We start from the raw sequence: 12,983 nt of genomic DNA on the forward strand, positions 1-12,983 counted from the left end.
GCCCTAAGAAAATGCCCCATTCTTCCAGACCTGGAAGAGAAGCCAATGTATAACTTACTATTCAGGTGGGGTACAGCGGTTCCAGTCCAGGAAGTGACTGGGAGGAGCCAGAGTGTCCCCCACCTGTCAGTCAGAGTGCCCTGCCCCTGCTGGCGGTCACGGCACAGTCACCACGCTGGATTCCGTAGACTCCGGAGCATTCATTGTGCACAACAAAGAAAACGTGCAGTTCAAAAGGAAAGACTCAAGCTAAGAAGAAGACATTTAACCCAGAGAATAATTTAAATTAAAAAAGAAAACAGGTTGGAGGCTCCATGGAAATAGCATTGTCTGAGACCCGGGAAGGTCAACATGCAAAGCTGAAAAGACAGGAGAGAGCAGGTACCTGCTGGGGTGTGAGCCAGGCTGGGGTGAGAGCCAGGCTGGGGTGTGAGCCAGGCTGGGGTGTGATTCAGGCTGGGGTGTGATTCAGGCTGGGGTGTGAGCCAGGCTGGGGTGTGAGCCAGGCTGGGGTGTGATTCAGGCTGGGGTGTGAGCCAGGCTGGGGTGTGATTCAGGCTGGGGTGTGAGTCAGGCTGGGGTGTGAGTCAGGCTGGGGTGTGATTCAGGCTGGGGTGTGAGTCAGGCTGGGGTGTGAGCCATGCTTGGGTGTGAGCCAGGCTTGGGTGTGAGCCAGGCTGGGGTGTGATTCAGGCTGGGGTGTGATTCAGGCTCGGGTGTGAGCCAGGCTCGGGTGTGAGCCAGGCTCGGGTGTGAGCAGGCCTTCAGCTGCTCCTGCCTGACAAGCTCTCACTATTATCTTCGCATGAGCATGAACACTGGCAGTGATGACCTCAGAGACAGAAAGAATAATCCAGACACAGATCTGCCCACTCCATGTGAAGCAGGGGTGTCCCGCTGTCTGGGAGGAGCTACCAGCCCCATAGATGGCGTGGGGCACTGACTCACCTTCTGCACCCAAGTGGTCCAGACCTGGGCAAAGAGGGCGACCGTTGCCTGCCCCGCTCCTTGGGGAATGTCTGTAGACAGGAGGAGAGGGAGGAGGGGGAGGAGGAGGAAGAGGAAAAGGGGGAGGAGAACGGGGAGGAGGGGAAGAGGAGGAGGAGGAAGAGGAGGAGGGGGAGGGGGAGAAACACCCTGATAGCCTTGGAGACCCAAAGCCTGACCACAGGTGAGTCAGGCAGGTGGGCTGAGAAGTCGAGTCTAAACCACGGCGGCTGCGGGCTGCGCAGGACCTTGGTGAGCTGTGGGGGTGTGGGATGGGCCAACCTCGCTGAAATCTGAGGAAATCTAAGTAAAGAAGCAGCGGCAGCAGGGGACCGCACTGTGCGCGCCGTCTACAACGTGCTCCTGGCTCAGGGACAGCCGCACAGCCGCCCCGCCGCCGCCCGCACAGGCTGGCCGTCTGCCTGGGGGAGACTGCTGCGTGGTGTGAGCACGCTGGACCTCGCGGTCAAGTCTTGAGCCAGTGCAGCAGGGATTTACTGAGCACCAGCGCAGTCTTGGGAGACGGCAGACCACTCACGATCCGGGCTGAGAAGTGCACGGTCCTGTGTGGGAGGCACTCTGAAGAGGCCCCGCTCGCTGACCATGGGTGCCCCTCCTCCCGCTGACCACGGGTGTCCCCCCGCTGACCGTGGATGCCCCCCGCTGACCATGGGTGCCCCCCACTGACCGTGGGTGCCCTCCCTCCTCCCACAGACCACGGGTGCCCCCCGCTGACCATGGATGACCCCCACTGACCATAGGTGCCCCTCCCGCTGACTGTGGGTGCCCCCTGCTGACCATGGATGCCCCCCACTGACCATGGGTGCCCCCTCCCGCTGACCGTGGATGTCCCCCTCCCGCTGACCGTGGGTGCCCCCCACTGACCGTGGGTGTTCCCCCTGCTGACCGTGGGTGCCCCCGCGCTGACCGTGGGTGCCCTCCCCCCCCTCCCGCTGACCACGGGTGCCCCCCACTGACCATGGGTGCCCCCCCGCTGACCGTGGGTGCCCCCCCACTGACTGTGGGTGCTCCCCCGCTGACCGTGGATGTCCCCCCACTGACCATGGATCCCCCCCGCTGACCGTGGGTGCCCCCCCTGCTGACCGTGGATGCCCCCCGCTGACCATGGGTGCCCCCTCCCGCTGACCATGGGTACCCCCCTCCCGCTGACCATGGGTGCCCCCCACCCTGCCTCTGCCTCCTGAGCTGGCTTGGCTCCAAGTCTCCATCCCGTCCGCACTGAGTTGGACGGCGGCGTTTTTCTGGTGGCAAATCGGGGAGGTGATGGACTCCTTCTGTGGGACGTCATGGCCAAGGCCGGAGGCAGGGAGTCTCCAGGCTGCTTCTCACACTGTGACTGGCACAGCAAGGCTCGCGTCTTTCCTTGCCTGGTGGCCATTCACGTAAGTCACGTGACAGTCACTTGCTTCTCGTAAGTCACGTGACAGTCACTTGCTACCTTGCATGAGAAAACCGGTCTTTGTAAAAGATGGCATTGGGAAGTGTTTGCACACCGTGACCAGCGAACACAAGGGACACTGCGTGATCCACTGTCGCCCAGGGCGGTGTGGTGCAGAGGGCTGCACCAGGATGGGTCTGATGGAGGAAACCCACTCCTTGTCTCCTCCACACCTCCTCCAGGGGCCTGAAGTGAGACCCCGCTGGGAGCCTTTGCGTGGTACACTCAGACTGCCTGTGGCCACTGTCTTGGGCCACTGCTGTGGATGAGTCCCTTAAGATGGCTGTTCTCAGGCCACCTAAGATGAGGAAGAAGCAGAGGACGGGGCCAGCGGCCTTGCCCTGTGCCTGGGATCCTGCGAGAGACCTCCCTGGATTGGATGTGGCTGGAAGGTCAGGTCCGGGACTGGCGGTGACTGACTATGGCTTGGCATCCTCTGCCTTCCAAATGGACACTTGTGCCCTAGCAGTTCCTATACTGCCCCGGGCATGTCGCCTGGTGGCTAGGTTAGAATCTTGTTGGTGAATCTTGGCTGTGCAGATTTGGAAGCAAACTTGCCCGGGCTTGTTTGCATTCTTCTCTGTTTAGATAACAGCCCCCCCCCCCAAGAAGGAGAAATGCCATGCTACAGAGAGGCACCCCACAGGAAGGCCACTGCGAGCAACCTCGCCTTTATCAGATGCATAAACTGGATTAATAGCGCTCTCCCTGCTAGCACAGGCAAGGACTAATCGCAGACAGTCTGCCTCCGTGACTGCACCTGCTTGGACCCTCCAAGAGAAAACCTGAAACCCAGCAAATCCCCCCGCACAACGGCTTTCAGCGCCCCAGCCTGAGAACTAAAGGCCGGCATTGTTTGGAAGGATTATTTCTTTGCCTTTACCAGCTTCAAAGAAATGCGAATCTTCACTCACTTTTCTATTGATCTGGGTTGATCAGATTAACTTTGTTTTGGATTCCTATTGAAACAAAGGCAAACAGATACATTTTAAGCACTTACTTTCATGTATAACTTTGTTTCAGTTCAGAATTCTTAGAGCTTCTATTTCCTCCTTATAAAGATCTGTAGGCAGTTGGGGGAAAAATAAGGGAATTACCATAAATTCTACTCACTAAATACCAACACTTTCAGGCAAATTATCTCAATTGTAAAATACTTTGGCATTCCGAGTAATTATATACAATTAAAACCCCACTGTTGGTTTGCTTTCCCTTGTTAATTTATAATAGAATTACCTGTACTCAGGAAAACTAAAAGATTAGCAAGCGCTAGAAATCAAAGACATCTCTCAACACCACAAAAATAAAGTCAAACATTTATTCTACTCACTGGGTACTTCAGATTTCAGATAAAATGGCTTAATACTCTCCTACTCTTTAATGAAGCATGAAGAATCTGAAGAGTATTTCCTTGGAGACAGAATGTTCTCCGGCTCTGTGTCAACAGGCTGAGGTGGTTTTCTAGACACATCCCCCTCTCCGGGCCTGGGACCAGGGCAGTGCCCTCGGGCCTCACTGGCTCCCTTCTGTGCCCCTCCCCCCCCCCACTGCCCTATCTGCTCTTAAGACCCAGGCTTGAAGGCAGCTGCCCCTCCCCCAGAGCCACATGGGATGGTGGATGTGGAGATCTTTGGCTCTGGTTCAGGCTGAGGGAATCCCACACCAGCAGGGATGCTGGAGGCGGGGTGACCTCCTCCTGACAGTGCACCCCAAGCCAGGATTAGGAATCTAAGTGTCATCAACGTGTTGGCAAAGGTGTGGAACTACTCAGGGTTAGCAGCCAACCAAACAAAACCAGAATGATTGAAAATACAGCTCACCTGCATGAGTCCTGGAGGAGACCCGCCATCTCAGTTCTCTGGGCATGGAGAGGCTCCTGGATTCTCCAACTAGCAGTGTGAACCAGCGGGTGTTACAAATCAGGAGCTTCCAATGCGGCAAGGAGAGAGGATCCCGCGGATGGCACCGCCGTACTGCGGCACCTGGGCGCCAGGGCCTGGCCCACCATCTATCCAGTCTGGCTGTCCCCACCCCAATTATCCCCCATGAAGTCATGTGCTCGTCTTCTATGAAAGGCACAAAGGCCCCAGAAACCTTGTGAAGCTTAACAATTCTCTGATCCAACATAACAGTAAAAACACGAAGTTCTCTGAGCCCAGTGTGATAAATATGCATATATCTGAAATATCTGAGTGAAATCTCAGTGCAATTAATCCTCACTGAAACCCCAAACAAAAAGACAGGAGAGCAGGATGGGGTCTGTTTGGGGTGTGGTGCGTTATCAAAGCTGTGAGTGAAGGTGAACACGGTCAGGATCCCTCCCCCACGTACATGCAGATCGAACAGTGGGACCTGTTGGAATTGTGTTAGTTTGGGGGAGTGAAGGGAGGGAGTTGGACTGGGCTATTTGCACACGTGTGCGGAAATGCCGCAACGAAAGCCCTCTTACACAACTGTGGATGGTGAAAATTGATAAAGTAAAAACAATTCAAAATCCCTTTGCTCTTTATCATGCTATGGCTGTGTCAGCAGCAACCCCCCCTCTCTCCTTCCCCCCCTCCCCCCCCCCCCCCCCCCCCCCGTCTCTGGACCTATGCAGATGTTCCTCCCCTCCAGCCCCAGGCTCTTAGTCTCTCCTCAAAGATTAACACAGGGGAGAGGGGCTGCCCTTCTCTCCTGACGTAGCCAAGAACTGAGTGACTGGGGCGGGGAAGCGTAAGCATCACCCCAGGGGCCAAGGGTTAACATGCCACTGAAAACTGGAAGATGTGTATATTTCTGTCCATGGCTACACTGAAATTTGAGGCCATCCGATCTCTAAAAGCTTAAGGAAAGTCTATTCTCCTTAGAAGACAGATCTGAAGAGTTTTTTGAGAGCTTTTTCACATGTGAAGTTCTCAAAATTAAGTTGTAATGAAAAATTAAAAGCAAAATGCTAAACAACCCGATAGGAGCCTCACCCCAGCCTCTGTTCTCTGCAGGTCGGTAGGATAATGAGACAGCTTGGAAGGGGAGTCTACGTCCTCCAGTGCCTACCTGTCACCACGCAAAACCCTTCCAGTTAGTGAGAGGCAGCCTTCTGAACCACACACCTCAAGAAGAGTACATACGCCACTAATAATAATCTCACCATAGCCACACCCAGTAGCTCTCCCCACCGAATTCTTTTTGCCGTCACTCAATGGCTAGAAAACATGGGCTCACTAGACCTGTTTTCAATGAAACTAAGTAACAGCACCCCTCAAGAGTGTGTTGGTATCTTAAATACCTGTCACCTTACCACCACCTGAGTTTTCATTGTCAGAGGAGACTGCAAGTCTGTTTCTTAGAGTTACCATAATACAGGGCAATCTTGTGCAGATAGCTAAATCCCAAATGGAAGCTGTCCTCAGAGGAGCTGCTAGCTTCTTTATATGGAGAATCTTGAAGTCCTCCCATTAAAGAAGGAAGGATTTGAGACACTGGGGGAATTGGAACATGGCCAAGCAAGTGCTCTGGGTTACTGCGAGCAGTAAGAGACCCAGCCTTGGGCCAGTGTCATGGTCTGGGGATCCTGGTGTGTCCTCCAGCCCAGCCCCACATCCCATCTTAGACACTGTCCAGTAGAACTCTGAGTTCAGGAAGGCTCCCGACCTGTGCTAACTCAAGCCACAGCTTCATGGGACTATTGGAGACTTGATATGTGCTCAGAGACACTGGAAAGGACAGTGAAGTGTTCTCTTTTCTTGCTTTTCTACTCCTGTCCTATAGTCCTATGTAGCAGAGGCTGCCATCTTGGTCCACACACTACCAGTATTTCAAATAACTTGTTGACACAAAGGTAAGAAAACAATACTTTAATAAATTGCTAATGACAAATTTTATCTAGCATTTACATATGCAATATTTATCTTGATATTTGTCCAGTAAAATAATATTAGTGATCACAGGAAGAGATGAAATCCTCACAGAAACAAGTGGAACATGTATTTATTGACATAACTGGGGGAAAAGTTGATACTATTTATTCAAAGGCTTTTTAAAAGAGCATTGCACATTTTCTTCCAAGAATTTTATTTCTAGAGAGTTCTTTAAAGAATTAACTGGAGGAACAATCAGAGAATGTGGTTGATACAGGGTGTGCATGTATGTAGATAGCTGACTGGAACCCCTTTGTAAAACTAATGCATGCTAATACAGAGAAAGAATCGGATAGAAAATGTGGTTCTAGAGTACAGCACCAGCTAGGAGTTCAAGTCCCATTACTCCTCTCTCTCTCTCTCTCTCTCTCTCTCTCTCTCTCTCTCTCTCTCTCTCTCTCTCTCTCTCTCTCTCTCTCTCACACACACACACACACACACACACACACACACACACACACAGACATGCATTCACAGACACTCACACATGAGAATCCACTCAAAGATTAAGATACATAGTTATCAATAGCATCATTGATTAGAATTATAGAATTTCTCAAATCTACTCAATTTCTAAGAATAAAAAAGAGTGGTTAAATAGATTTAGGGTATCTGATAAGATGGCTTATTTTAAGAATATTGAATAACCTAAGGAAACATTTGTGAGTATTTTTGTTGCAAAGTCTAGATACAAAGAATATGTTACTAATTTTTATGTTCATGTCTGCCTGTCAACCAAAAAGACGGAAGGTTCTTGCCTAAGATCTTGTCTGACTAGATGGAAATTTCTCTTGTATGATCTTTTGCATTTCCTTAAATGCACCTAAATTATTTTCAACCAAAAAACTTCAGTAAGCATATCTTTCTTCACGCACCAGTATGTCTTTCAGAAACAGCCCTGGGTGAGGAGTGGTGGCAGGAAGTCCAGTGGACAGGTGGTATCACTCTCAGTCCTGCTGGCCACTGGGCTCCACTTCCACGCAGCCTTAGCTGTGTTTACCTCTTAGTTTACCTGTTAGTTCTGGCTCCTACATTAACTCTTTGATTGCTGGAGAGGATGAAGACCTCCACACTGGGACTCTTCTGCAATCATAATAGCTGGGGGAAAAAACATCCCAAACATCAATACCCGTCATGAGAGTTGATGGAGTAAGAAATGGTGACCTTCTGTCTTGCAGCAAGGTACACATTTGGAGAACAGAGGGACTCCTCTCCTGGCCCCGCACCTCTTCTCTGACACCTAACCCCCAAATTGTCAGCCACAGCCAAAAATGGGCCCCTAGGTCACGGGATGGGCCTCCCTCCCTGCCACCTGAAGCACATAGCTCCTCCCCGTTCCCCCTCCCACCCCCCACCCCCCACCCCCCCACGCCGCAAGACCAGGCAAGGGCTCTGAAATTGAAGACTATGCAAAACTTGTGATGACTAACATAAATTTTAAACTTTATTTTATTTTTTACCAGCTGCTGGGGAATGGAAGCAGAGGGGATGCCCAGTTGACCCTGTCCCAGGTGTCGGGCGGGCTTGGCACACCCAGGCGGAGGGTGGCACCCTTCTGCCCTGCCACATCTCCCCAGCCCTCACGGGCTGTCATGCCCCACTCAGGTCGGATCCATCAGCCTCCACGCCAGCAGAATATGGACATCCTCCAGGCACATGGTGGGGAGAGGTGAGCTCTGAAAGTAGGGACCCCAGATTTCACCCCAAGGCTCTTGCCTTGACACAGTCTCCAAAACCGTTACTCAATGTTTTTTTTTTTTTTACCAAACAAGCAAAGTCTCAATTAACAGCAAAGCATAAATCACAGACTCTACTTTTCCACAGTAACTCTTTGAGGAGGTAGGTGTCCATTTTTAGATAAATAAGCAACAGATGAGTCACCCGGGACATCCCACCGGTGGGAAACTTCCCTCTGTCCATCAGGAGGTGTGTCTGGGCGCGGGGCCCAGAGGTGGCCTCTGCTGGCCACCTCCACCGCAGGCTCAGCCCTGCCCAGTCCACCCTGGGAAGCAGGTCCATGTCAGAATTCACCAAAAACTTCACCATGACGCAGCTCGGCTTGAGAACACTAATATCCAAAACCCACATTTATACAGGATTCTGCAAGACCGGTCCTTGGGCTGGACTACGCAAAACAGAACAAGGCAAAACAAAGACACAAAAATAGAATATAAAGAATCACATAAAAGGAAAGTGGCAGAATTGGCTTACAGGGCGGTTTCTCAATGTTTTCTCTTCTGTTCTAACCTCAAGAAGGTACTGTCATACATCAAGAAAGGCTGCAGACTCTGCAGGAAGGCCCCGGGACGGGGCAGCTGCTGCAGTGGAGGGTGCTCCCGTGTGACCTGCTGGTTGTGGAGGTCGGAAGCTGGCATCTTGGGCACTGTTAGCTTCCGCTGGAGGCACTAGGTCTGCTCGACATGGCCGTTGGAACAATGTTTTAGAAGCAATTGTTTATTTTTCAAATATAATCATATCATATTCATTTAACTATGAAACCTTCCAAATATGTTTTAAACTATTTTACTTATATTACATATACTTCATTTCTCTCTGCTTTCTCTGTCTCTGTCTCATACATACACACACGTTGACTCACCCACACTCACACAAAACAAACACATTTTCTTTTCAAATTGAAATGTGTATTCCACAGAGCCAAATACATCAATGAAAGGTTATGATATGAGGATGGAGTAGGATTGGGAAGTCTAGAAAGAAAACTCTCCATCTCAGTGAAAAAGGGATGCCATTCTTCTGTATTCTCATGTAAAATGAGACATCAGTTAGTCCTGGCTCCCTTCCAGATTTATGTATTCTACTTGTTAATAATCATTCTTTATGTCCTGAAAATGTGGCTGGTCTTCAGAAAAACTAAACTTGCCAAGTGCCAGGGGCTCACACTTGTAATCCTAGCTATTCAGAAGGTTGAGACCTAAGGATCACAGCTTGAATCCAGCCTGGCCAAACAAATCCAAGAGTCTCAACTTTAATTAACTAGCAAAAAGCCAGAAGTGGAGTTATCACTCAAGTGGTAGGGTGCCAACCTTGAGTGAAAAGCTAATGAAGAGGGTGAGGACATCAGTTTAAGCCCCAGTACCAGTGTGTTCAAGGTTTGCTTGGGTATGTGCGTGCACACACACAAACACACAGACACACAGACACACAGACACACAGACACACAGACACACACACACACACACACACACACACACACACACACACACACACACACACTAGGAGGACTAGGAGAAGAGATTGAAAGAGAAAAGAAAAAAAATTCCAACCTTAGATAAAACTTAATATTGGCCAGGTATGAGTGGCTTACACCTGTAATCCTAGCTGCTCAGAAGACTGATAGCTGAGGATTGCAATCAAAGTCATCCATAAGAAGGTTAATGAATCACCAAACGGCCAGAAGTGGAGCTATGGCTCAAATGGTAAAGCACCAGCCCTGAGTGTAAAAGCTAAGGTACAGCACATGGGCCTTGAGTTTAAGCCTTGATCTCATTACACACACACACACACACACACACACACACACACACACACACACACACACACACATACACACACACATACACACACACACACACACACACAATTTGAAAAATCCTAACAACTAGACATCACTTGCAAAAGAATGAAATTAGACCCATATAACCAACTAACAAACTATATACAAAAATCAACTCCAAGTGGAAGGGAGATTTCTGCATGCACACTGAGGTGGGCACTACTGGCTGTAGCCCATGTGGTACCCTCACCGTGGTACCGCAGGGGCTTGAGCTTGGACGCGTGTTATCTTGGGAGGATGCCAGCACATGAGCAAAGGTGAGAGAGCACGGTGCCTGGTTACAGCGTGATGAGAAGAGGAGGTGTCTGGAGGGGACAGGAAGGATGATTTACACTGTCTTTGTCACTCCTTCCCTGACCCCTGACAAAACCATGGAGAAAGAACTGTTCACCTGAGGGGGGGGAAAGGTGAAGCCTGGAATTTTGACTGGGAAGACAGTATCGGGTCTGCTGGCGAACATTGGTGCTGAATAGACCTCTGTGCCTGGTCTCTAGGACCGCCCTGTGGACAGAGTCTTGAGACCCATCCCAGGATTGGGTGGGAACCTGCAGCCATGGTGAGAGTTCCGGTTTGCATGATGGTCAGCTGCAGTGATACAGACTTCCTAGCCCAGCAGAGAGCCAGCCATAGAATACCTGCCTGTCTCCAGATAAAGCCAGATGGCAAAGCGGGAGTACACACCCACATCTTACTAGGCAGATGTCAGTGCCCAGCCACGGAGATGCAGAAGGACCCGGGAGGCTTACCCTCCCCGAACACCCAATGGGGTGCTACCAACCGGGCCAGCAGAGGTGGATGGGGATGTGTAAATTGTCTGACAATGCGTCCAAGTGAGCTGTTTGAAGAAAGCTCAGCAAAGTTCAGGTAAAGACACAGGAACAATTTAGAAATTTAGAAAAATGGACATTAGATCAACAGAAGTCATGGAGCTAAAACATACAACAGACAAATAGAAAAGGAACAATTTGGGGAATTAAAGGGAAGTTGATGAAGCAGAGGAATCTGTGAACTTAAAAGCAAGTTTCATGAAAAATAGAGTCAGAAAAAGAAAAAAATGAAAAAATGAAAGCTTATAAGAGATATAGGACAGCAATAAAAGAAGGAAGGGCATGAGCCATGGATGTTCAAGACAGGGTAGAGAAAATTAATTGAGTACAAAAGTTACTTTGAAAATTTAGTAACAGAAAACTTTGCAAACCTAGAGAAGAATATAAATACCAGGTATAGGTAAAAGGTCTCCAATCAAGTACAATTCAAATAGTACTACTCCATTCTATATTAGAATGAAACTGCCAAAGATCAATACAAAGAAGATTCTGGAAACAGCCTGAGGACAGAAGCAAATCACACATGAAGGAGGCCAAGCACACTGAGCAGCTGAGTTCTCAGTAGAAATCATAAGGCCAGGGGGAGGTGGAATTGTATTCAGAATGCTAATGGAAAAAAAACTGCCAAACAAATAGCTAGCAGACACATGAAGAGATGCTCAACATCTCTGGCCACAGAAGAAATGCTACAGTACTGAGATGCCCTCCACCCCTGTTAGAATGGCCATCATCAAGAATACAAACAACAACGGACTGATCTTAGTGTGGAATGGGGGTCAGGGAACCCTCATCCACGTTTGCTGGGAGTGTAAAGTGCTGCAACCACCCTGGAAAACAGAGCGGTTCCTCAGAAAGCTAAACTTAGAACCACCCTGTGACCCAGCCATGCCACTCCTAGGCATTCATTCATTCAAAAGAACACAAACCAGGATAGAGTGCAAACACCTGCGCACTTTACTGCCGCACTGGTCACCATAGCCAATGCCCTCCAATGGACCAATGGGTCAAGAAAATGTGGTATATACATGCAGTGGAATTCTACTCACGATTAGAAAAAACGATATTTCATCATTTGCAGAGAAATGAAAAGACTTGGAAAGAAACATGTTAAATGAAGACTGGGACACACGTCCTCTCTCGTATGTGAGCAGTAGATACAATTTATAAATATACAAGTAAACATACAATATGGATGCAAGTGTACAAACCAAAATATGGTATTTGCAGGGGAGAATTCAGGGGTGTGTCTCCCTAGTAAAACTAACTTGCTGTCCAACAAAATGAATACTAGGAAGCTGATACCTGAGGTGAAAGATGGGGAGGTCAAGGGGAAGGGACTAGCGGTAGGAGAGAAGGACGGCAGTGAACACAGTCATGATAATCAATGCACACCCTATCACACTAAGAGAGGATGACAAAGCTGCTATCAATCAAGATGCATAACACTTACAGACCAACACGCCGAACGGTAAACCTGGTACAAAAGAGGTTAAAGATAATTTTTAAAAATCAAGAGAGCATTAAAAAAGAGAAAAACTGCCAAACAAAAAATGCTACCCACCCCAAAAACACTACTTCACCATCCTGAACCAAGGAGAAAAAGACCCCAGACAACACAACTGAAGGCCTTGATTGTACCCACACTGATCCTGCTAGAAATGCAGTCCTTCCAGCTGAAAGCAAAGCCTGTCCCATGGTAGCAACAGGAAGACTCCTGTCAGAGCGCCGCCAGCGGCCGAGCAGTCACACACGCAATGCTCCAATAATGCAAGGTGCTGTTGGATCGCTTACACCCCCAGAAATGGGATTAAAAGCACTCTGTTACAATAATAACTAGATATGATAACTATATATAATTACTATGCATAACTATATATAATAACTATATATGATAACTATAAGAATAACTTGTTGAAGGAATCACATGATTAAAAGAGATAGATTGTGACAGCAAAAATTCAAAATGTGGGAGAAATAGTATGAAATAATGTTGTGTTCTGTTTTTCCAAAAGCCAAAGTTAAAGCCAAGAACCATTACTCACACCCATAATTCTCACTTCTGGGGGGAGGGAAGGCCTGAGCTCTCAAGAGAAGTGTGAGAGACTTCTTCTACAAAATAATTAGTAAAAAGCCACACTACAGGAACACTACCAATGAAGCCCCAGAACTGGGGTGGCAGGGGGGAATCAAAGTTAAATTACCGGGAGCTCTTAAAGTGGCTGAAATAACCTGTT

At 48.9% G+C, this 12,983-nt stretch overlaps 1 long non-coding RNA gene across 1 annotated transcript; it reads right to left on the reverse strand.

The window, feature by feature from the left end:
- Nucleotides 1–2,179: 2,179 nt before the first annotated feature.
- On the reverse strand, nt 2,180–5,531 carry LOC138841407 (uncharacterized). The gene is made up of 4 exons (XR_011376415.1): nt 5,483–5,531; nt 4,267–4,372; nt 3,447–3,509; nt 2,180–2,375 (listed from the first exon to the last, which is right to left on the reverse strand). It is a non-coding gene; the product is annotated as an uncharacterized lncRNA (long non-coding RNA).
- Nucleotides 5,532–12,983: the final 7,452 nt, after the last annotated feature.

The sequence above is a fragment of the Dipodomys merriami genome, unplaced genomic scaffold, assembly GCF_024711535.1.
Source record: "Dipodomys merriami isolate MVZ:Mamm:240054 unplaced genomic scaffold, mDipMer1.0.p SCAF_32, whole genome shotgun sequence".
Lineage (NCBI taxonomy): Eukaryota > Metazoa > Chordata > Mammalia > Rodentia > Heteromyidae > Dipodomys > Dipodomys merriami.